This window comes from Eptatretus burgeri, chromosome 17 (genome assembly GCF_056783735.1).
Source record: "Eptatretus burgeri isolate ZD-2024b chromosome 17, Ebu_testis_v1, whole genome shotgun sequence".
In the NCBI taxonomy this organism is placed as follows: Eukaryota; Metazoa; Chordata; class Myxini; order Myxiniformes; family Myxinidae; genus Eptatretus; species Eptatretus burgeri.
The window spans coordinates 25,519,311-25,544,231 of NC_140977.1; the positions used below are offsets into that span (position 1 = coordinate 25,519,311).

General features: G+C 39.7%; 1 long non-coding RNA gene across 2 annotated transcripts; it reads left to right on the forward strand.

Moving 5' to 3' along the window:
• Positions 1 to 15,016: 15,016 nt before the first annotated feature.
• LOC147009588 (uncharacterized) lies at positions 15,017 to 17,303 on the forward strand. 2 transcript variants are annotated; one of them, XR_015052935.1, is made up of 4 exons: positions 15,017 to 16,267; positions 16,364 to 16,522; positions 16,763 to 16,820; positions 17,110 to 17,303. It is a non-coding gene; the product is annotated as an uncharacterized LOC147009588 (long non-coding RNA). The 2 variants fall into 2 exon arrangements; XR_015052934.1 differs by having other exon boundaries at positions 15,017 to 16,522.
• The last annotated feature ends 7,618 nt before the right edge of the window (positions 17,304 to 24,921 follow it).

The window sequence follows — 24,921 nt, forward strand, 5'->3', positions numbered from 1 at the left end:
TGATACTGATCCTGCTCACCAGATTCTCTCAGTGAGGGAGCCTCATGAGTAGAAGCGGCCAATGGGCTGATCACATGCCTCGAGGTTGCAGCAGGTTGATCAGCATCTCAAAGAGATGGGGATGGCCCAGGCATCTGCCTGGGGGATGGCCAGACAGAGGACCCTGGTGTACCAGAGGAAAGTGGATGCAGCGACACCCTGCTCTGGTGCATGCTCCCATTCCTGACCTGACCGGAAAGGTTTTGGCAAACATCGTGCCAAATTGAGTTGTACAGGGAGCCATCTGCTCATGGATTTATTTTCCTGTGGGGTCACATCCAATTGAAAACTGTCCTGGTGCGCCACATCACCAGCAGGGTGCGCCACATCTCAGAGCACATCATTGAGGTGGAGACGTGAAGCTGGTTGTCCTTTCTGCATTTGGCTCGTGGACTTAAAAAATTCCTGCTATCCCTTGAAAGGAGTTGGTCATTTTGCTGGAGCCTTGGCTACATTTTTTACTTCTCCATTAAAAGGTAAAGTCAGTTAACTATTCCTGAACCATTGTGGTTGTCTTGCGACATTAAGTGAGAATGAGATTAGCAAATAATAGACAAGTGTCTTGATAAATGAAATCAATGGCCTGTCCTCTCATGATTCCATTGGGACCATACTCTGTGCAGAGTGTTGGTGCTGCCTAAGCAGTCTCCTTGGCTATTGGGCACAATCCTGGATGGGTCGCCACTCCGACACAGTATACCAGCGAGCTGGCACTCATTTTGCTGACTTCAGAAGGATGAGGGGCAGAGCCATCCCCACCTGGTATTAATTCAACAGCCAAATGGGGTTTGAACTCAGGATCCAATGATCCCAAGCCCATCACCCAAACCATTAAACCAACACCAGGCAACTGATATATCCTTTCACGATTGATATCTTTATAAAGTTTGTGTAGTTTTTATGCAAGTGTTGCAGAATAATATGAGAATGGTGTACGTAGCTTGTCTTTTTCTTCTTTCCTATGCAGCATGTGGCTGAGGATAGCATAACATAATTTCTGGGGGTGCGGCTATGCCGCTGATGCAATGCACCTTGAAGGTTAGAGCACAAATTTGGAATTTCACCAGGTTACCAGCAACAGCTCAACTACTCTTCCTGAAGACCACCCTGGGATATTTAACGTTCATCAACTAATGCCAGCAGATGGGCCACCCAGTTTAACATTCATCCGAGGGACGATACCCACATTGATGCCAGTGTGACCACTCCTTGGCTTTTTTCACAAGATCTTGGCTATTCGTTGTTCACCTTGGCGTCTTGGTATTCTATAGGTTTTCTATTATCGGTATATATATATTATATATGGCGTATAGGTTTTCTATTTTCATCGCTTTTCCGAAACCTTGTGAATTCTTGGTTTTTTTCATTGGCTCACCTTGGCATTTATGAAAATGAGGAGTGGTCACACTGGTTGATGCCTCGGCCTGCCTTGGCCTGAAATACCAGGAATACAGTTTATAACTGGGCCGACATTAAAACCCAGGTTCGACAGCTCAGAGGCAAAGGTGCCTTCCTCTCGACTATCCTGGCTGCCCGAGAGCTTGTGTCCAGGTTTAGCCAACTGCTATATCTTATTATGTTTTGAATAAGAAGCCAACTCACCAACCACTTCCCCTCCCCTCAACCTTCTCACATAATAAAAAGAATGTTATTGGAGTGACACTGAGCTGACGCTTGCTTTCTGTACAAATACTTCGGCAATTGGGAAAATCTATAACAACATTGCAGAAAGAATGCAGACCTTTACTCCACCTAAAGAATTATTTACAGTCCATATACATGTCTGCGAATTCAAGGCTTTCCATCAGAATGATAATCGTCCCATTTACCGCATTCTTCCACCACAGAGACGCTCCCTTTAAGAATGTGTAACTTGACATCAAGCAATGCGAGGGCCTTTACAAATTCGACCCAGGGTTAGGGTTGTTTTGCTTCATCCAAAACACTTGGCTGCTTTATAATTTTTTAAATCTTTTTTTCAGTCTTGAAAGAGTTCATTCGCAAAATCGATTGCCTCTCATGATGTATGCTCCGCTAAGAAGTCACATCGTCATGGAACCATGGAAAAGTTACCCCGCCAGTTTGGAGCAGGCCTTATCAGGCCTAGCGTTTTGGGCTGTATCCTGAAAGCTATCCTGAGTTTTTGGTTTCACCTTTGCTGGGGGAATCTTCATGATCGGCATAAGGCCTGAGCACCCGACAAGGGAAAAGGCCGTGCCTGTTGGAAACTGTCATCGGTGACCATGTTTTGCCGATTGCTTGACAAATCCAGTCTTTTGTTGTTGAAATTGTCTTCTGTAGCTCTGAGGTTCTTGCATGGTTCAAAACGTAGGCCTCGCAGGGCCTACTCCAAAGCGGTAGTGGAAAGAGAGAGAGAGAGAGAGAGAGAGAGAGAGAGAGAGAGAGAGAGAGAGAGAGAGAGAGAGAGAGAGAGAGAGAGAGAGAGAGAGAGAGAGAGAGAGAGAGAGAGAGAGAGAGACAGAGACAGAGACAGAGACAGAGACAGAGACAGAGAGAGACAGAGACAGACAGACAGAGACAGACAGACAGAGACAGAGACAGACAGACAGAGACAGAGACAGACAGACAGAGACAGAGACAGACAGACAGAGACAGAGACAGAGACAGAGACAGAGACAGACAGAGACAGAGAGACAGACAGACAGAGAGACAGAGAGACAGAGACAGAGAGACAGAGAGACAGAGAGACAGAGAGACAGAGAGACAGAGAGACAGAGAGACAGAGAGACAGAGAGACAGAGAGACAGAGAGACAGAGAGACAGAGAGACAGAGAGACAGAGCTGCCATGGTGTTGCTGGTCGACATTGGCATTCCTGCAGCAAAGAAAATGTTTGCAGAAAAATAAGTTTTGTTAATGGCAACATATTGTTTTTTTTTCTTATTCATTTTCCACGTTCCACGCCGCTGACTTGCCGATTGCCCTTTGTACGTTTCACCCTCTTAACCACAAACACCTTTTCTTAAAAGAGTTCCTTTGTGGTCAAATTTGATGGCATCCACGACCAAAATTGATCCTATATTTGACCCTAATTCGATTTGTACCTTCAGCCAGGTGTGTCACGATATTTTTCATCCATTCAAAGTGAATTGTACAACAAATTGAGATTCTAACGTATTACCGACTGGAAAACTTTTGTGCTGATTGAAAAATGAAGGCACACCTGAGGTCGTTATTTGGTGTCAGAAACTATCCTTTTATTAAAAAAATAACAAATCGATTAATCTTAAACCGGTTATTTGCCATGTGACGTAGCTTGTGATAGTACGCGGTGAAATATTCTGGGAACATTATGGGGAGGGAGCACAGATCACTTGGAGAAACATAGGTAACCATCGGTCACTGGGTGCTGGCTTTGGTTGGCGGGACTCGGTAGGGTTGATAATGATAGTTTTCGTTCATGTTGTACGTTTCCTTGGGACGAGCACAGCACGACCTTGAGGCATCCCATGGGCTTGTCTGTGAATGTGACCATCACACATTCGGATTGTGAGCTCACAAAGGCGTGGCGCTGAACTCCACCATACTTACAGTGTTACCCAAGGCTTTCACACTCACTCACGTTTCTGTTTGTTTGAGCCTGTGTCCGACTCAATGCGTCTCACTGTGATGCACATTGTGTGCCTTTGGGTTATCCTGTTAGTGTTCCCCTCTGAACCCCTGACTATGATGCAGGTAACGTTTGCTCATAATCCCAGACCCAATATGTTTGTCCATTGCCTTTAATTGTTTTTATTTTATTTCAAGTAGACAGTTTTAAAATTGAGTTCGATAGGTATCTAGAAGTAGTGGGGACAGGGGATATTGGCACGATTGTGCAAATGTGATGGGCCAAATGGCCTCCTCCTGCGTCCTTGTAATGTCTGTGGTTCACGTGAATGCGATCCTGCATGTGGGGTTTGCACAAAAACCTCCACAAGTCTTCGATCACTGGGAAATTTTTGCAGTAGTTGTAATCGCAGTAGTTTATTTCCACATTTCAAACAAACAAGAAAAATAACTTTTAATGTTGAACAAAGAAGAAAAATAATAATTAAAAAAACTAAAAAGTCATATAATGCAAACAAGTAGTTCGGTTTTGCATATGGCAGCTTGGCTGCCAGGTAGCTGTCATTTCTTGAAAGCACAGCTGTGCCACTGATGCTGTGCCCTTCTTCCAGTAAACTGGTACTCATTTTGTTGACTTTGGAAGGATGATAGGCTGAGTCAACCCCACCTGGTGTTAATTCAGAAACCAATGGGATTGGACTCTAATATGCAAATCCTTTTTAAATTTAGGACTCAGGACTCAGGCCAAGATCTCAGGACTCTAAGATCCTAAACCAGCCACTCCAACCACGAAACAAACACCAGGCTTACAAGCTAGTAGAAGAATAAAACAAATACAAACAAGTAGAGGTACATTCAAAGCACACCACCCACGTGCAAAATAAATAACTAATATATTCTCCAGCACGCGACATTGCCTGGGCGCGCGGCGACTTGGAGATACCGCCTTTCAGCAAGCACATGGGGATGGAATTGGGAGGGAGCAGTGTACAATAATTGATTGTTTTATTTCATAATTAAAATAAATAAATAATAATCGTAATATTATCAATTTCATAATTAATTGGTTAATAGCATTCCACAACCACCAGTGTTTCATCTGAATCTGTAAATTTTTGAAAATTATTTCATTGAAAAATGAATAATTGATCAATTAATTGATAAATCAATAAATAAAAAAATACCCTTTATAGTCACATCACTTGTTCACTGTCGTGTCCAAATATCAGCTTCCTATCTCAAAAGGTGCCTGAGATATTGCCCAGATGAGAAAAAAGTAAATGATAAACCGATAATGATTAAGTAATTAATCAATTAATTAATTAATCAAAAAATAAAATATACCGTTTTGGCCAAAGCACATCTTCACTTTTGCCCCCAAATTTCAGCTTCCTTGCTCAGAGGATGGCTGAGATATCGCCCGGACAAACAAGAAAAACAAACAATCAAACAAACAGAGTAAAAACAGAGTACGTATTCCATTCCTTCCGGCGATGATGTCATGCATTGCCTGGATGTGGAATTGGGAAGGAGCGGTGTACAAATGTTCCACAATTTATTTCATACATTATCATGGATGGACCTGATAAAAAAAAAGAAAGCAAGCTTATATAATTTCTGTCCCTGATACAAATCTTAATCATTGAAAAGTCAGAAATGGGGAAAAGACAAGAAGAAAAGGACAACAAAAAGAAGGGGGAAAAGGGGGAAAAAGTCTGCAGCTCCATCACATTATTTCACGCACAATAGTTATAGTATGTCCTAATTATTTGTTTAACATGTGATTCCAAAGAATTCCAGAATTAAGGACCGTTAAAACTAAGTGCCCTATTTATGAAGTTATTTTTAGGGACAGGAGAGATAAGAGGCTATTATATATATATATATATATATATATATATATATATATATATATATATATATATATATATATATATATATATATATATATATATATATATATATATATATATATATATATATATATATATATATATATATATATATATATATATATATATATATATATATGGAAATAACCAACAATCATGATCAAGGAATAACAGACACAAATGGCATCCCAGGGAAGTATGAAATGGGGCGATCCCACAATATACAAGACACCTGGTCAGCCTGCGATCGCATTCGTCGCTCATTTTGTCCAAGGTATCCGAGTGTGCCTCAGTGGTGTCCATTCTATGTTGTGCCATATCCATGCCACGTTATGTCCATGCTGTGTCCTGCCATATCCGCGCTGTGTCTGTGCCGTGTTTCTGCTGGAGTAGTATTGTTATGGAGCCGAGTTTCGGTGGCGAGCACGCCTGCCAGGTGGAGCAGTAGAGTCGGCTCCCCTGAACACCCGGAATTTATAGGTCATCACCACGGATAACTCCGGAGCTGACGGGTCCCTTATCGGACCGAAGATCGCCAATAGGTCGACCACGTGGGATAGGGTCGATTGCCAATTTCAATTTACCTAAATACCCACGTCGTCCAAAGTACCGGGGAAATTCACCCTCGGCGTGATCCCGGCCATTACCGAGCCGGATCAGAGCCGTATCCCGAGCGGAGAGTACCAGATTCCTGCCAGGCCGATTGCACAATTACGGCAACAATGAAGCCTCCTAGTTCCCAAACTGATACCAATGATGTCTGGATTGCTGACTTTTTTGAATCAGACCCCGCCACAGTGAGAAAGGTGGTCCGCATGACGTCACCATGCCCCCATGACGTCACCATGCCCCCGGGCCAATCCACGGACTTGCCGCTCATTTTGGCAATTGGGGAAGGCGAAGAGAGATTCTGCGCGCCAAAACCAGCCAATGAGGAAAGAGATAGACCACGACAACCAAGGTTCGGCTGACAGAGGGGGGAGGATAAAAGGGCAGGCTCCGTTTTCGCTTGGGGTGGTTCTTCTTTTGAAAGCCAGTTTTCGTCTTGCCAGTCTTCACCCTGCCGGCTTCCATTCGCCGGGAGCCCGGTCGTGTGGACGCCTGGGCTGCTACAGGTCTGAGTCCCGCCACCCCACCAGCTCAACAGACCTGATCGAGGTGGACAGGTCCAACTGCAGGCTCTGGTCTTCAGCTCGCCTTTCCCTCTGAGCTGAAGGCCTCAATAAAGGCCGTGGCCACCGTTTCGTGTGTGTGTGTGTGTGTGTGTGTGTGTGTGTGTGTGTGTGTGTGTGTGTGTGTGTGTGTGTGTGTGTGTGTGTGTGTGTGTATTTGTGGGCCCATCTGTAAATAGAAATTGTTTAATGCTTGCTCTTTGTACATTGCATGACTATATTCGGTGTTCATTCTGCTCTGTGTCTCCCCTTTCCCTACTGTAAATAAATCCCCTGTTAAATGTATCAGCTCGTTTCTGTGTTTTCTATCATTGGTTTTCCGCGAACCAAAATATTCCGACAAAATAATTATGCCTTTGGTATCGGAATGCTTTAAAGCACATAAAAGACAGTTTACAAAGGTAAGAACATTAAAAAGGGGTAATTAAGGAATGGTGGTTTTAGACAATCATTGGGGTGGGTAGACAACATCTCTCTCAACATAAAATGATGCATATCTTGGATCACAATTAAATTACTTCATGCTTATTGCAATTTATGATAACTACCATATACTATGCAAAGTTAGCCCCAATAAATCAATCCCACAACAATATGTTTTAAATGCCACATAATTATTTTGTCATGTAGCAGTTTACATTTCATTTCTGCACTACTATCATATACTGACATGTGTGTCACTGCACTGTCAATGATGAGGAATGGGAGCCCATGGGCGAATTGGGCCCACAAATTTGTTTGGCATCAGACCCACAAAAGGTAAATCTGGCCCTGCGGACAAGTCGGTGGTCTCTGTCTTTTATCCCCCTCCTCGATGGGTATTGTACCCTCTGCCCTTTCTGTGATCTGTCCCTGCACCCAGGCTTTATTAGTCTTGTATTAATGTAAACTTTATTCTGGTTAAATGTTAGCGTTTATTAAAGCTGCATTTATGTAAATTTTATTCTGGTTCATAGTTTGTGCTTGTTCAGGCTGTAGTTATGTAAACTTTATTCTGGTTAAATGTTACTCTTTGATTAGTTTGTATTAATGTAAACTTTATTCTGGTTCACAGTTCATGCTTATTAAGGCTGGATTTATGTAAACTATATTCTGGTTAAATTTTACTCTTTGATGAGTTTGTATTTGTGTAAACTATATTTTGGTTCATAGTTTGTGCTTATTAAGGCTGTATTTATGTAAACTTTATTCTGATGAAATATTACTCTTTGATTAGTTTGTATTTGTGTAAACTTTATTTTGGTTCATGGTTTGTGCTGACTACCTCCCCCACCGAAGGTGAAGGAGGTTATGTTTTCACCCATTTCTGTCTGTTTGTTTGTTTGTTTGATCCGAGGACGAACTGATTAGATTTTGGTGAAGATCTGGATCTGGATCCGAGGATTATTTAATTTTAAAGTAATTCTTCACCATTGAGAGATTGGGCCAAAAACGATATGGTACTGTATAGCATGACATTTCGAAAATGTATGGGGCCTGATATGTTCTCGTGGATCAGGCATTATGTGACAGAGATATGTGCTTTTGTAGTGTTGTATTATGTTAACGTTATAGTGATTAAATGTTAGTGCTTTGTTCAGCTTGTATTCACGCAAAATAAATTCTAGTTTAACCTCAGTGTTTTGTCTCTTGTTTTGACAAAAACCTAAATCAATTTCATTAGTCATGCTTTGTTCATCCCAAGTCATTGCAAACATTAATAAAGCACAAATATTTTATTATTTTAAATCTTCAGTTGGAGTTTCATTTTCTTATTTTGTGGGCCATAAAAAAGTTTTCCTGCCTTTTTTTTTAAACCTACCTTGCGTGTTTCAAGTTATGTTACATATCATTGTATTGAGTTGAAAGTTCGTTGATTCACAGTGTTTTCAGAAAGTATCACACCCCATGACTTTTATCATATTTTGTTGTGTTGGAGGCTGAATTTAAAATGGATTAAATTTAAATTTTTTGTCACTGATCGATACAAAATACCCCATAATGACAAAGTGAAAAGATGTTTTGAGATAGTTTTTTTTTTTACAAATTTATAAAAAATGAAAAGCTGAAATGTTTTGCGTTAATAAGTTAATAAGCAAAGAGGTTGAATACTTCTTTATGCAAGACATTTGAGCTTTTCATTTTAAATTCATTTATAAAAATTTCTTTAAACATGTTTTCACTTTGTCATTATGGGCTATTTTGTGTCGATCAGTGACAAAATTCAGGCTGTAACACAACAAAATGTGACGAGAGTCATCGGGTGTGAATACTTTCTGAAGGCACAGAAGGAAGCAATTGTGATTCCTGCCTGCAGGTGGGGGAGATGCTTTGCAGAATCAGATTGGCTGTTCCCACGGGTTGTTCTTTTACTTTCTTTTTTACTGTTTTTTTCGCATAACCGGCTAATACATTTCCACCTTCATGAGATGCCATGAAGGACTGCTTGCTGCAGTACTAGCATTCACTGCTGGCACGGCACACGGCACGCTTGCTTAATGCACACCTCAAACCAAACTGTGAGCTCTTGGCATGACCTGCACTTTTTAACATGGCAGATAACGCTTGGCATGCACGTCACCGAGTCCCACGTCCTCGTGCTGAGTGAGGAAAGGAGAACCTAATCCTGCGTGCACAGAATTTGAGTCCACGTGACGACTGTTCCCATAATTATAGCTGAGGAATGCCAAAGCGCGCCTTTCCAGCTGCACAAAATTCCAAGGCCATGATCTCACCGAGGACACGCCCTCCCAAGTCCTATCCTTTCTCCCCTTCTTCCCTCCTCACTCTCTCCCACTGCAGGATTCGAGCTTTGCCAAGGCTAGCCTCTCGACACTACAAGGGGGTGTCTATGATTAAACATGCACCAGGTGGCTAAATTGAATAAATTAAAACAAAGTAAAGGAAAGGCAGGGGGGATTGATAGGAGATGAAAAATAAGGGCAGGTGTGTGAGATAGGGAGAAAGTTTGAGGAGAGGTAAAAGAAGGAAACCGTTGTGTGGTGGTGGCTGCTAACAGGATAACTCAGAGGTCGTGCTGTCTTGTCTGGGTTTGATTCCTCAAGCAAATATATTACATTGGTGTTTCACAGGTAGGATGTTAATCAAGGGGTGCCCCACCTGTTAATTTAAGGTTCAGTGTGCCAGCGTTTGCTGCTGATGGATGTTAAAGATCCCATGTTGTCTTTTAGCAAATAGGTGGCCATTGCGTGCCAGCCGCCCTGGCCAAAATCCAAATTCCTGCAATGGCAAACCACCCCAGGTAATCTCCAGCAGCACGATGAACATGCTAAGAGGCAGATTATAAACCATCAACAAATTGTTACATGTACCTCTGGAGGGTCAAAATTCTGTCGTAACGGTGTGTGAGCAAGGTCCAGTATTTCAACGAGCGAGCAGGGTCCAGCAATCAAACTCTGCGGCATAATGGTTCGAGTGTTTGTTCTGAATCTGGGAGGTCAGTGGTTTGAACCCCAACCGAGTCATCCCAAAGACTTTAAAAATGGTACGTGCTACTTCCTTGCTTGATGCTCGGAATTTTAAAAGGATAGAGCATGGACAAACAACCATAGGTTGGTAATAACAGTGCAGGCTTTGTTGGGCCTAGTAAGGCCTCTTCTTGCATTGAAGGTCCTTGGAAGGGAAATCGTATGCTATTATTATTATTATCTCACGATGGGTAAGCAATGCAGAACCACGTTTTGCGCCAGGAGTCACGTTGGTGAGAGCCGCGTGGGTTGTTTTCCCAGAGGAAGGAGGGAGTGGTTGAGGATTCATTGATTTGTTCTTGTTGAAGGTCTTGGTAACGCTGTTGGTGCAAAAAGCTTTTCCGGTTCTTTCTGCTCCATGTCTCGTTCCCCTCCCACGTCAATCCGTGTGGGTGGAAAGGCCTTTCTTGAAAAAGACAGTCCTGCACTCGGGTGACCCCAATGGGAACGAGCTTGGCATATGGATACCACACAGGATGTCTCCCGTAACAGGTTGTCGGCATTTCAAAACAATCCCTCCGCATAATATATTGATCATTGAAAAAAGCTTTTGAATTTAATGATATCGTGAGATCTTTAACATCTTCTAACCGGCCGTTACATGTTTCTTCACCCCGAACCTATGATTAATCACTCACGACTTCACCTGCATGGTCATGGAGGGCTCTTTTGGGATGCGATTCTACCTTGGCATATACCTTTTGAATGAGGTCTGGATCTGAAACTGCCTCAGCAATATACCTTACACCTGTGTCCGGTATTCAACAGGCTGAACTGATGCGGATAATTGGGGGGATTTGGTGGACGTCATATACTGCTTACGATTCCATGAGCGAGCATTTGTATACAAATAATAATCATCAATAATAACAGTAATAACTGGACGAGACAGTTCATAGAACACCTTATCCCATGCAGTCTTGAGAGAGAGAGAAAAAAGGACATGTGTGAGATCTGCGAGCAGCAAACGTATTTGGTTGGTTGAGATGATGTAAAATGCTCAATTGTAATATTTTGTCCAAGTAACAGAAGGGTTTTGACTTCTTGTTGAAGGGTCCAAGTACTGCTAAACAGAAGGGTTTTGAAAGTGTCAAAAAGGTGTTTGTGGTTTACAGTGTTCAAGTATATAATTCAATTTAAATAAAATAAAGATTTTGAAGGTTGTAGAAATTATTTTTTAGGAAGTTTACCGCCATTGATGCAGCGTCTTCCACACCACCGTATCTAACACGTTACATTAGTTATTTGTGCCTGTTGTTTGTGTCCTTTATGACGTCGCTAAAAACAGTGTTTCCTGTTTGGAAGTATTTTCAATTTTGTTACAGTGTAAGACGGGCAGACAGAGTATTAAAATTATCTCACTCTTCTCACCACATGCGCGATCAGGACAAATCCAGAGCAAAAGTAATGTTAAACTACAGGTTCGTTTACAGATTCATGTTCATTGAAATCAAGTTGCTCCACAATCATAAAACGTCATTTATGGACAAAGTAAACCGATTGCTTAACCCTGCTTTGCGCTCGGTGTGTGTGGGGTAATAATCCAGGATCCCTCACTGGATCTGTATTTTTCAGAATCCGGTGAGTGACCACAGGCACAATCATCCTGCAAGAGAACGCCGTTCACCGACAAGGCTCATAGGTCTGCTGTTTCGGTCATTGGGTCACCTACCTCCAACTGGGACTACGGAGGGACATATGGTATAAAATAAAGTACCAATAAAATATTAATATATGCTTATCGGCTATTGTGGTAACCCTGGTGCATGTTGGCTTAACTTTTAAGGTGGCTGGCTTAAGATCTTAAGAGTCTTGAGTTTGAGCCCCTATCGTGCCATTAAATAGATTCAGGTGCGTTGACGCAACTAGGCTATCGTCCTTTCGAGGTCGGCAAAATGAGTACCAGCTTACTGGAAACAGGGGAGGGGGGCTGTGGGGGGGGCACTGCATCAATAGCATGGGTGTGCTCCCAGCAATGATGCAACCAGCAGTCACAGGCTGCATATGACATATGACTATTGTGGTTCAGAAATAAAAAAAAAACCTTCTTGAACGGCCAAAATTATTGCCACGTTTTTGTGGGGTTTGTTTGTCAGGGGAAGTTTTGGCCAAAGACTTTCACGATCCGGCTGGCAAGGTATGACGTTCGACTAATAGTCTATCAGCTGAAGAGTGCCGAATACTCGCATGGCCAAAACAAGTAAAATATGGTTTTAAATACTCGCTTTGGTGCACCAATGAAAAGGTATGATGGACGCGCGAAAAAGGTAGCTCATCAACAAACCGGTGGTCAATATTATGTTCTTCAAATTTCGTTAATGATCAAAACGCATTTTCTCCTAAAAAAAAAACATTCTTTCAACTTTTCAAGTCACACATCATAGTGTGTAACGTACATCCTCGATTAAGCGCACCTCTCAATTAAGTGCCCCTGTCGGAATCCCCTGAATTAATAATCGCCCCTGGGTGGTTATTCGAGGGAATATGCTATTCGGTTTCAAGATTGCACTCTCAGCTAACTTGTCACTTTTCGGATGATCTTAGCTTGGAGACCAGTTGTTAGAGTTGAAAATGGAACTTAGGAGTTCGGAACGTGCAGTCATATCCGGATCTCATGTAGTCCTTGATAGCCAATCCATTCATCTATCTATCTATCTATCCATATATATTACGAAAACTCTCATCTTGGATGTATGTATGTATGTTCCCGAAATACAGCCAAAACGGTACACGACAGCGCAAAATATTTAGGGCCACCTTACTCACCATTCTCCTGCAGTGCGCAGTATGAAGTTTCGTTCAAATCGGGCAAAGAAAAAATTATTAAAAGAATCAATTCCCGATTCAATCAAGTACTCTTCGGGAGAATTTGATCAATGCAAACAACCTCAGCGGTTTAATTTGCTGGAACTTTCTTTTTTTTTCTTGAAATGATTTTTTTCATCAACCGCTGTCACAACGGGAACCCAATGGGTTCACGGGTCGTCTGGAATATTACTAAAACTCTCATCTTGTATGTATGTTCCCAAAATACAGCCAAAACGGTACATGATAGAGCAAAAATTTTAGGGCCACCTTACTCAGCATTCTCCTGCAGTGCGCAGTATGAAGTTTCGTTCAAATCGGGCAAAGAAAAAATTATTAAAAAATCAATTCCCGATTCAATCAAGTACTATTCGGGAGTATTTGATCAATGCAAACAACCTCAGTGGTATAGTTCGCTGGAGGTATCTGTTTTTATTTTCTTGAAATGATTTTTTTCATCAACCGCTGTCACAACGGGAACCCAACAGGTTCACGGGTCGTCTAGTCAACATTAAAAAAATTCTGCAGCAACACAACTGTACAATTTCAAATCGTCGTTGGAGTCATCATCATCATCATCATCAGCAGACACATTGAGATCAGTTTGTTCTTCCTCTGTTGCCATTTCATCACATTCAGTCCCGCATAGATCCGAACATTTCAATCCTGTTTGTAAACACCAACATGAGTCAATCTTACAAGATCTCTTGCATGTACAGCTTAACAGTTCCATGGTTTTGGGCAGAGGCAGGCCGACTGGCAAACCACTTTATTGAAATTGAATTTTCACTAATTTTCCCATCCACAACCATCAGAAGGAGTGTCGAGCATTTGAAAGATTGCTCGTCTCCATATCACTGCTTGATAATTTGCCCTCGACACATGGAGGGCAAGCGTCCATTTACAAGCCGGTAAAGCATCAGGCTCAATCTTTCTTACCAGCCTTTGTGAAATTGACCTGTTAGCGAACAAGATGGACGTTTTGCAGACGCTTTCCACAAAAAGTGCAAACCAATTCTTCCAGTTTGTTGTGCAATTCTTCTGGTACTGCCCATGTGTTTCCAAGCGATGCGAAGGATTCCACAAAATCTTGATACTGCAACAGTAATTTCTGTGCTTTAGCCTTTCCCTTACCAGCAAAAGCAGAAGTCGATTCACATCCGGTGCATCCCAATCAGAGATCTGCAGAATTCCTGGCTTGAAATTTGAGAGAATGCAATTTTGACAATAGGCTTGATTTTACCTGATCGATTTCGATTTCCCTGGTGTTTGACTCCTTGCTAAATTTCATGTGCACGTCTGTAAACAGACTACTGTGACCAAAAAGTAATACGAAGACATCTGTATCATCAGCATGAATAACTGGCGGGCCACTTTTGGTGTTTGCATGGAGAATCGTGCACATATAAAGCCTCTACTTGTGAAGACTCCAACTCAAGAACATGGAGAATCATGCGCATATCAGACTATGCTTGTGAACACACCAACTCAGGAACATGGAGAATCGTGTGCATATCAGCTTCTACTTGTGAACACTCCAACTCAAGAACATGGAGAACCGTGTGCATATCAGCCTCGACTTGTGAACACTCCAACTCAGGAACATGGAGAATCATGCACGTATCAGACTTGACTTGTGAACACTCCAACTCAGGAACATCGAGAATCGTGTGCGTATCAGCCTCTACTTGTGAACACTCCAACTCAGGAACATGGAGAATCGTGTGCATATCAGCTTCTACTTGTGAGCACTTCAACTCAAGAACATAGAGAATCATGCGTGTATCTTACTCGACTTGTGAACACTCCAACTCAAGAACATGGAGAATCGTCTGCGTATCAGCCTCTACTTGTGAACACTCCAACTCAGGGACATGGAGAATCATTGACATATCAGACTCGACTTGTGAACACTCCAACTCAGGAACATGGAGAATCGTGTGCATACCAGCTTCTACTAGTGAACACTCCAACTCAAGAACATGGAGAACTAGAGGGGGAGCACTCGGAAGAATGCAAAACCTCCGCTGCCAATACTGCTGGGTCACTCAAGTGAACCTTAGTAGGGAAAGAATACTGGTTCTGGCTCACTTTTCCCCATGTAAATGAATGGGGGATTTTCAGCCATGAAATTTTTCTTTTTTTTTCCCTGAAAAAATAAATCCCCTTTTTAGCCCAAGGTATATTTATTTGTCTCCCCTTTTAACCTGGAGCCTGGTGTTGGCTTAGTGGTTAGGGTGGCGGCTTGGGATCCCAGGGTCCTGAGTTCAAGCCCCGTTGGCTGCTGAATTAACACCAGGGGGTTGACTCAGCCTGCCATCCTTCCGAGGTCGGCGAAATGAGTGCCAGTGTACTGGTCCCGGTGTATGCCCCGGTTAGAATAGGTGTACCATATCCCTGTGTGTCGTAAGAGGCGACCAGGGTTGGTGTCAGGAAGGGCATCCGGCCATAAAACATTGCCTCAAGAAAAAGCCAAACCCCTGCACAGCAGGGAAAAATGACTGTAAAAACGGTCATTTTTTTATTTCCCCTTTTAACCTAGGGGCTCTCTATTCAAATAGCCCATACAACAAGATAAAGATTTGTTAAAGGTGATTCGAAAGAAATATCTGAAACGTCTAAGCCTCGGGACACTCTTTATCAAATAACCAATGCATATTGTTTAGCTCACTCATTGAACCTATAAACATTTGTTCATTCTCAAATTCCTTCAATAGTTTAATTTTCTTTGCACAATAATCCCCATCTAAAATATTGAAAAACAAAACATTTGAATCTTTATATTTTTTAAGATACCCCTTTTGTGCCATTACGAAATGATAAACTTCTCTTAATGATCTCATCTGACCACCTCCTGAGTTGCAAATCATTTTTGTACATAAACCATGCCAGAAAAAAAGTTTTGTTTCAAATGTTTTCAGTTCATGCCGTGAAAATGAGGAAGTGTTTTTTTGACACGGCCGTGCTGTGTGAATGAGGAAGTGGTTTTGGACTGTCATGCTGTGAAAAAATAGGAACTATTCTGTGAGACAAGGTCTCGTGTTTATATTTTATCTCAGAACACGAACTGAAAACATTTGAATCAAAACTTTTATGGCGTGGTTTATGTCCAAAAACGATTTGCAACTCGGGCGGTGGCCAGATGAGATCATTAAGAGAAGCTTGTCATTTCCTGTGCCCACACCCAATGATTAAGCAATTTCCTCATCGTTGCTTTATAAGCGGTTCGCCAGACAAAGTTTCTGCCAGACGGGATTTCATTTTTACAACTGAGGCATGGACGATATTTCTTCCGATGAAGCCAACAGCCCACTACAGAGTTGGTAAGTTTGTGTATGCTTTTCTCTTTGAACGATGAAGCAAATGATTATTAATTAAATCATGATAATTCTGATATATATATATTTTTTCCCTGACAGGGCATTGGAAGAAATTGAGTTCACATATCACGACGTGGTTCATGAAATTAATACTCTTATTGAAGAGATCAATGATTTTAGAAGAGAATTGAAAGACATTTTCAATGAGTGGCATGAAGTCTTATCACGTCCTCTCATCTCGAAGGAATTAAACCAATGGTGAGACACGTGTGTGTGCCTCTCTCTCTGTCTGTCTTTCTACCTACCTCTCTCTGCTCTTATTGAAGAGGCCAATGATTTATAATGACTGGTCTCTGATCTCGAATGAATTAAACCAATGGTGAGGCACGTGTGTGTGTGTCTATGTGTGTGTGTATGTGTGTGTGTGTGCGTGTGTGTGTGTGTGTTGCTTTCCCTGTCTGTCTCTTCATCTATACCCTTGACTTATTTTTTTTTCAGCACTATCGCACAACATCAGCTGTTGAAGCAATCTTGTACAACACATGATTTTCTGGAGGTAAATATTTCTGAATTATTATTAATATCACTCGTACAACACATGATTTTCTGGAGGTAAATATTTCTGAATTATTATTAATATCACTCTCTCTTTAGAATGTCGCCTTATGTTGGTTGCATCATTAGTTTGGACGTGGTTTTGTCAGTACACTGGAATTCATTTTATTGACCTTGAAAGGATGACAGGCTCCTGGTGTGTTAATTCAGTGGTCAACGAGGCTTATTCATATTACCATGTAATTATCTTTATAGAACCTAATTATTATCCACTTTTTGTTTCAAAACAGAATATGGTGTCTGAGTTTCGAAATCACAAGGCATCTGAAGAAGATTGCTGGGAAAGATTGTACATTCTCGCAAATGAATATTTAATATTTTCAATATTAATAAATTATATTTGTTTTGTTTACAATTACTTGATTCTGAATTACAAGAAAAGAATAAAAGAGATGTAAAGGGGGGGTGGGTGGGGGGGGGGGGGGGGGGGTAGGTGCGCTCCCCCAATGACCCATCACCCCCTCATCCCATCCCTCCCCTCCCCATGTGTGTGTGTGGGGAAGGGTGGGGGTGGGATGAGGGAGGTGGTGGGTCAAAGGTGGGGGCGCACAGGGGGGATGAGGGGGGGTGGGGCTTGTGTGGGCGGGGCTTGTGTGGGCGGGGCTTCGGTGGGGGGCTTGTGTGGGTGGGGTGTGTGTGGGAGGGGCTTGTGTGGGCGGGGTGTGTGTGGGTGGGGCTTGTGTGGGTGGGGCTTGTGTGGGCGGGGGTTTATGTGGGTGGAGCTTGTGTGGGAGGGGTTTATGTGTGTGGAGTTTTTGTGTGGAGCTTGTGTAGGCAGGGCTTATGTGGGAGGGGTTTATGTGGGCAGGGTTTATATGGGCAGGGGTTTATGTGGGTGGAGCTTGTGTGGGAGGGGTGAATGTGGATGAGGCTTATGTGGATAAATGGATGGGTGGAGAGATGGGGGATGGGTGGATGAGTGGAGCTTGTGTGGATGGGTGGATAATTTTTTAATTAAATAAACATGTTGTGTGTGTGGGGAACTAATTAACTAATCACTAATTATGTGAATATGATGAATATGGGTGGAGCTTGTGTGGGGTTTGTGTGTGTGGAGCTTGTGTGGAGTTTTTGTGTGGAGGTTGTGTGGAGCTTGTGTGGGGTTTGTGTGGGCGGGGCTTCGGTGGGAGGGACGTGTGTGGGCGGAGTCAAAAAGGGCGGAGTCAAAAATTTCAATTTATTGGAGCTTGTGGGGGGTGTGTGGTGGGGTTTGTGTGGGATTTGTGTGGGCGGGGCTTGTGTGGGCGGGGGCTTGTGTGGGTGGAGCCAAAAAGGGGCGGAGTCAAAAAATTTCAATTTATCTTTGTCTTTTGTAATTCCTGTGAATAAAATGAACCTAAAATCTCTTCCCCTTCCAAATCATATATCTTATAAGTCCAAGGAACCGTATCTATTACATCAACAATTTTAAAAAGCTCGTTGGTCCATCTTTTCGTATAACCTTTTTCAAAATGAGATTTCCACCTATATATTCTTACGATATCACCAACTTTGAACTTAGGTTTTCTGACATTAATCTCTTTTTCATATTTTAATTTTGTAAATGTTTCTGATGGCTTCATATTTGTTGACGTGTGAATCGTGTCATTGTACTTATCCACAATATCTTGAATAAAAGATGACCATTGTTGTGAACCGAGTTGTGTGAATTTTTTATATAGTCTCTCTTTTAAGGTACGATTAAAACGTTCAACAACAACTGCCTTCCCTTCATTAAAGGTACTGTATAATGTAATACTGTTATTTTTAGAAAATTCATAAATGTCTTGTTATAAAACTCCCTACCCTCATCAGTCCACAATTTTTTAGGTTTTCTCTTACTTTTATTAAATATCTGTTGGAAGGCTAACATAAGAGTATTACCTGTTTTGTTTTTTAATGGTACAACCCACGCATATCTACTCCTCAAATCAATAACGGTTAAAGCATACTTGTACCCCTTATCATTATTGAGTTCAATCAAATCAGCAGACCAGATATAATCTACTTCCTTGGAATAAACTTTCCTTCTCTGAAACTTTGTGAATATTGGTTTATGTAATTCATCAGCTAATTGCTCTTCAGTCTTAATGGCATCATTAGAGCCTATAAGTTTTTTGAATTTCCAAGTCCAAGTTTCAATTTAGCACTGATCATCTTCTTCACAATGAACCGATCAACTTTTTCTCTCAAGGTTGGATTTTGTATCAGAGACAAATTATACAACATTTCTCTATCGGCTTCATGCTTTTCTTCCAACGTTGTGGTATTCCCATAATCAATATCGTGTCTCATGCACACTTCATCAACTCTATTGATAGGCTTACTCCAGGATTTAGGATTGTCTGCCTCATCTAATCTTTTATCCAAGTTTGTGCCTGGGCCACAGAAAGAATACCCTGGAAGATGTAATTCCCTGGTATTCCAGTAGTTGTAAATTTACTTCCTGATAAAAACTTTTGGATATCTCCTCCTAGTTTGTGTTGGGAGATAAATTGATTTTTTTGAACCACACACCGAACATATACCTTTTTGTATAACCCTGTTATTTTTACTTTTAATATATGAAATATTTTTAGTATTAGTTTTCTTTTTACATTTGAGACAATAACTCATTTATTTATGAGAAAAATTCCTGCAGAGTGCAAAAACCTTTTTAGTTTCCAACATGCACATTTGAATCTTGATTTTTAAAACATAAAGAATCCTTAGAAATGCCTTCACTCTCTCCTCCATTTATTTAAGAAAAAAAAAAATGAAAAACTTGAATTAAAATCCATATCTTGTCGATGCCAATAGTCTTGCCGAAAGTATTGCAAATAGACTTGTCAATTCTTTCTTTTCCTCCTCGGTGGGTTGAGTTATTTTCTGTAATACCCTTAATCTTTTTTAATCTCACTGGTTTCCATATTTTGATATTTATTTTGTCTCGCTCTTTCCTCCCTCTCCTCCTTCTCTCTCTTCTCTTTTTCCTCCTTCTCTTTCTTCTCCCTCTCCTCCCTCTCCTTCTCTTTCTTCTCCCTCTCCTCCCTCTCTCTCTTCTCTCTCTCCTCCCTCTCTCTCTTCTCTCTTTCCTCCCTCTCTCTCTTCTCCCTCTCCTCCTTCTCTCTCTTCTCTTTTTCCTCCTTCTCTTTCTTCTCCCTCTTCTCCTTTTCCTCCTCTTCCCTCTCTTCTTCAACTCCTTCCTCATCCCTTACTATCCTTGAATCGCTTACACCCCATAGAATATTATACATATATTCATCAGGATTTCTTGTTATTCCTGTATCCAAAATAATTTTTTTACAACAGGAAACCAATAAAATTTCTTTTGAATTTCTAAAAGAGCCTTACCTTTTCTTAACTTTATAATTTTTTCATTATTTAACATTCTAATTAAATCTAAAGTTGTCGGTTTATCAACATCAGCATAATGCCAATCTTTTATTGAAAATACCTCATTCTTATGTTGTAGAACATATTTATTAAAATACCGAATACCCTTTTCTTGAAGGTATGCTTGGACACAGAAATGATAATTTTCTTGAAGCCTTCTTGCTGTCATTTATGTATTAGAAATATATGTTAGAATAATATTATGGCACGAAACACCTCCCCATCTTCCCATAGTTAAATCATTTTGTATTTCCTTACTTATTATATATAATCCTGTTTTTTCTGTTTTCATGAGATAAACAAGGGCAAAACCATTATTATATTTACCCTTATTAAATTCTTTTATTTGTTGTTTACTAATCGTAGCCCCACAAAACTCATTCTCGATACCAAGTGGATAATATTCTTCCTTACGAGACTGATTTAATTGTTCCAGGTCTTCGAGGTTAATTTTAAATGACCAATTATACCCTAAATCATTCATATCATACCCCCATTGTTCTATTCTCATACAAACGATACGCCCTTCTTTATAAAAATTTATTTTAATTCGAACTGTGAATTCTGTATGACCTGGAGATAATATCAACACTTCTGTATCTTTGGAATACACAGCCGTTTTATTTAAGGATATATATTGTGATAAATCGCTTAATCTCACCAAGTCATTCGCGTCAGTCGGGCTTGGATAATTTTTTAATTTATAAGCATTTTTCATGTTAATATTTTTGGTTATATTATATTTATGTCGTTCAGCCTGTGCCTTTGTGTAATAATTTGATAAATCAATATCCAGTTCTTGAGATAAACCAAAGATAGAACCATCTTTACCAACATAAGTCATTTATATTAGATTAAAAATAATATCATAAAATTTTTTATTTTTGTTGAGTTGAAATAACACATATAGGCATAATTGGCCACAACACTTGGAATTTAATTCTTGGACTTGAAATGTTTGATAAACACCATTCTGTAAGAATTTTATGACTTCAACAGGTGGTGGAAGACCAAAACTATCAAAATAATATTTGTCTTGACTATTAAAAATACAAACCCAATGAGAACCGTTCCCATTATTATCTTCTAAGTTCATAATAATATTCTTTGTATGTTTCGGCACATTTGTTAATTCATCTCTCATACAAATAACCACATTATGAATTTTTAATTTCTTACAATATTTGACAAGTTGTAAATTTGATGTTGTATTCTTTCCAAATTTTTTCAACCACTCATCAATGCTCATTTATTTATTAGAAAGATATAATCCATTACCTCTTTTCGTTAATTTTACACCTGCTTGTGCTATAGAAGAAAGCATATCTCCAACTAACAATCTCGCTTTATCAGGCAGACCTTCAAGTTTTTCAGCAAAATCTACAATTACACCACTTCCACTAATTTGTTTCTCCAACTCTTTGTTATGTCTTTCCAATTCTTTTGAGCCTGGAGTTGAGCCTTCCTTTCGTTGGCAGTTTTCACCGCTGTTGAAATACCACCCGTCAATGCTCCAACCGCACTTAAACCAGCAAATAAAGGAATTAGAAATGGGAGAAATCCTCCACTCGTCTCTCTTATTGAATATTTTTTCAACATTGGTTTTGTCATTTTAATTTTAAGTGAGCCAGTGTCATTCAAGATTTTAACCTGTTCTCTTGTGAGAAAAACATCAATTCTTACTGCTCCTTTTCTCTGAATTGTATTAACGTTAATCGTACAAGGCTTTTGATTTTGAACACAAGATGATAGTTTATGAAGATTGATTTGATTAACATATACCCCAGTTGGTACTTTGCCACTCATTTATTTAACAAAAAATTATGTGAGACTAATCATCACACCATTATCTGTATTAATCTGCAATTCTGTTTCTTCCAAAAGCAAACAATATGTATCAACTTCTTCACTCTCTCCTCTTTCAATGTATAGGGAAGTATCCACTCGATTAGACTTTATAGTTTCCTTTTGAGCGCTCAGGTCAAACGCATAGATTGTATACAAACTTTTAAATGCTGTCATATCCAAAATAGGTTCTTTATTTCCATTACTTTCACACACCTTTTGGTAAGACTTGTATGCTTCAGCAAAATCATTTTTTTCCCAATTAATTTCCAATCTATCTCGTGGGTAAAATGTTCCATCTAGAGAAACGCGAAGTTGTTTCACCTTAGCATTATCACTCAATGCATTATTCTTATCAGTCGCAGTATCACCATCTGGCTTTTTAAAAATGATCCACAGATATCGTGGCTTTCCTTCCAGAACACCCAAATTCCACGTGTAAGTTGTTTGATTGAGTTTAACGTGTTGACATCTTCTTTTGAGGTATGATACACTGAGTGGTTTCTTTGAGTTAAGTCTTCGATTCAACATCTCTTCTGTTTTAAGATTAGGAGTATATTCACTGATATACCAACTCATTTCCTCAATTACAAATTTATTCTGATCACCAAAAGCACTACCAACACCAAAAAGCAATCGATTTTCATTATCATTCCTTTGTAGTTGAAATCTAATTTTAAGGCCATACAGAACTTTATCATGATCACAAAATCCAAATATACCTTTAAGAGGAACTGCCACAGTAAAACTATTTTCTGCTTTTGTATCATCATTATACATTCCTTTCCTTTGAGTATACCCAGGGTCTGTGTTTGTTCCCGTTGACATATCAGGAATAAAACCTTCGACAGACCCCTTTCCCATTCTATCACTGAATGTATAGAGTGTAAATTTTATCATTTCAGATACAGCAGAGACATAATCAACCGCTTCAACTTCTTGTGTTCCAATATACAAACGCACACTATCAAACATTTTCCAGAAGAAATCATTTACAAGTGTAGCGTTTGTGTTATTCCCAGCCTTAGTGAATTTAAATTTACACAACAAGAAACTTTCGGAGAGATTCAAATAGGTTTGTTGATTATTTATTTCAAAACTTTTGTACCATTCGTATTCCAGTCTGTTCCAGTTATTGCATTTACCTTGAAGTAATTTTCTTTTTAGTGGAGTTTGAGATAATAATAGTATCATCCAAACCATAGATACTATCAATTGCTTCCATACTTGTATTTATTTAGGAAAAAAGATGTTACAACTTTTGAAAGCCTGATCCAAGTATTTGAATTATTTTTTGTCGTTCTTGGGGGACAACTGAGTTTTGCCTTTCTTAATTTCTTTTATTGCTTGTAATTTATGAGATTCCTTCTGAGCATCTTTTATACTCTTTACGGCACCTGCTACATTTCCCACAGCAGAAGCAGTTGAACCAATTAGATCTTTATGTTTAAGAATAGTTGAACCAATACCCATGAGAGTATCAATTATCCCATCTCCTCTAAATTGATGTCCAACACCCCTTTGTCTCTTAGGTTTATAGTATCCTCTACCAAGATACATACCTTCACCCTTGTAGTATGGGGAAAGGAACATCCCATCCCCTGTAATTATTTTATATTTTCCCAACTCGTGTTTCCTCAAAATAACCATCGTATTTATTTATTGGAAAACTTCACGTAGGTGAATTCTGATGGATATAACTTCTCCATTAAAAGAAATCACACGATTATCTTGGTCGGTTATCCTAAAATTTACTCTGTGTATGGTTTTTCCTGACACAGGTAGATAAACCAAATTTTTGGGTTCCATATTGAATTTATAACCAATTGGGGTTGAGTATGCGCTGAATGAAAATATTGTATTTGTTTTTTTCCCATCATTATAAGCACCATCAATCAAATCACAGTGAATTAACACCGAATTTATTCCTGAGGATATTTGAATGACATTATCACTGTAAAACGTCCCATTAGTTTCAATCTTTTTGAGGAGAAACCCAATAACTCTCTAAATGAATTATCAATTGTGAAATCAACCTTGTAGTTATTTTTAACTTTAATCGTTGATTTTGAAGTATGTTTTTGAATGTTTATAACAATATTTTTTGGTTCATCACCCTGTTCTTTCATAAGACGAGCAATTTCGGAAGATATTTGAGAAATCTCATATGCTCCGGGTGAGACTGTTATCGTTTTGTATCCACTTCCTGGATTATAACTAAACTTGTCATTTTTCTCGGTTATATTAAATAAGGTATTATAAGTTTCCATGGACAATAAAGATGCCTCATATTCTTTTGTTGTGTCAAGTTGTAGTGGGTATGGGAATGAAGATGTGTGGTCGCTTGTTGTGAAATTGAAACTAAGGATTGTGCTTCTCATCTTATTTAATATGAGATAAAATGTCTTTATATTGATATTTATTAATTATTTTCATGTTCATCAACTGGTCTAAAATGGCTGATGCTTCATTAAAACAATTGTTATTTCCAGCCTTCTTACTGCCTAACAACAATAACAGTCTATTAACTAATTGCAATGGGTCATTTGGAAGAAAACTAACACCTGAACCAAGGATACTTAAAGCCTGAATAATGTGTTTCTCCTTCTCATTCTTCCTACTTTTACCAGAAAGAATAACCTTATAATTTAGAGTGTTCAGCAGATCAATATATACTCTATCATCATTATTTTCCATATCCAATGGTTTATCAATATACTTTGATTCATCCCTCACAGTTGAACCTTGTCTTCCATCTTTTGTGAGAAGAAACATTAATCTTGGAGTTAGTTTAACAGGGGTTGAGCAGAACCCAAGAACCTTAATTCATCATTAAATATCAA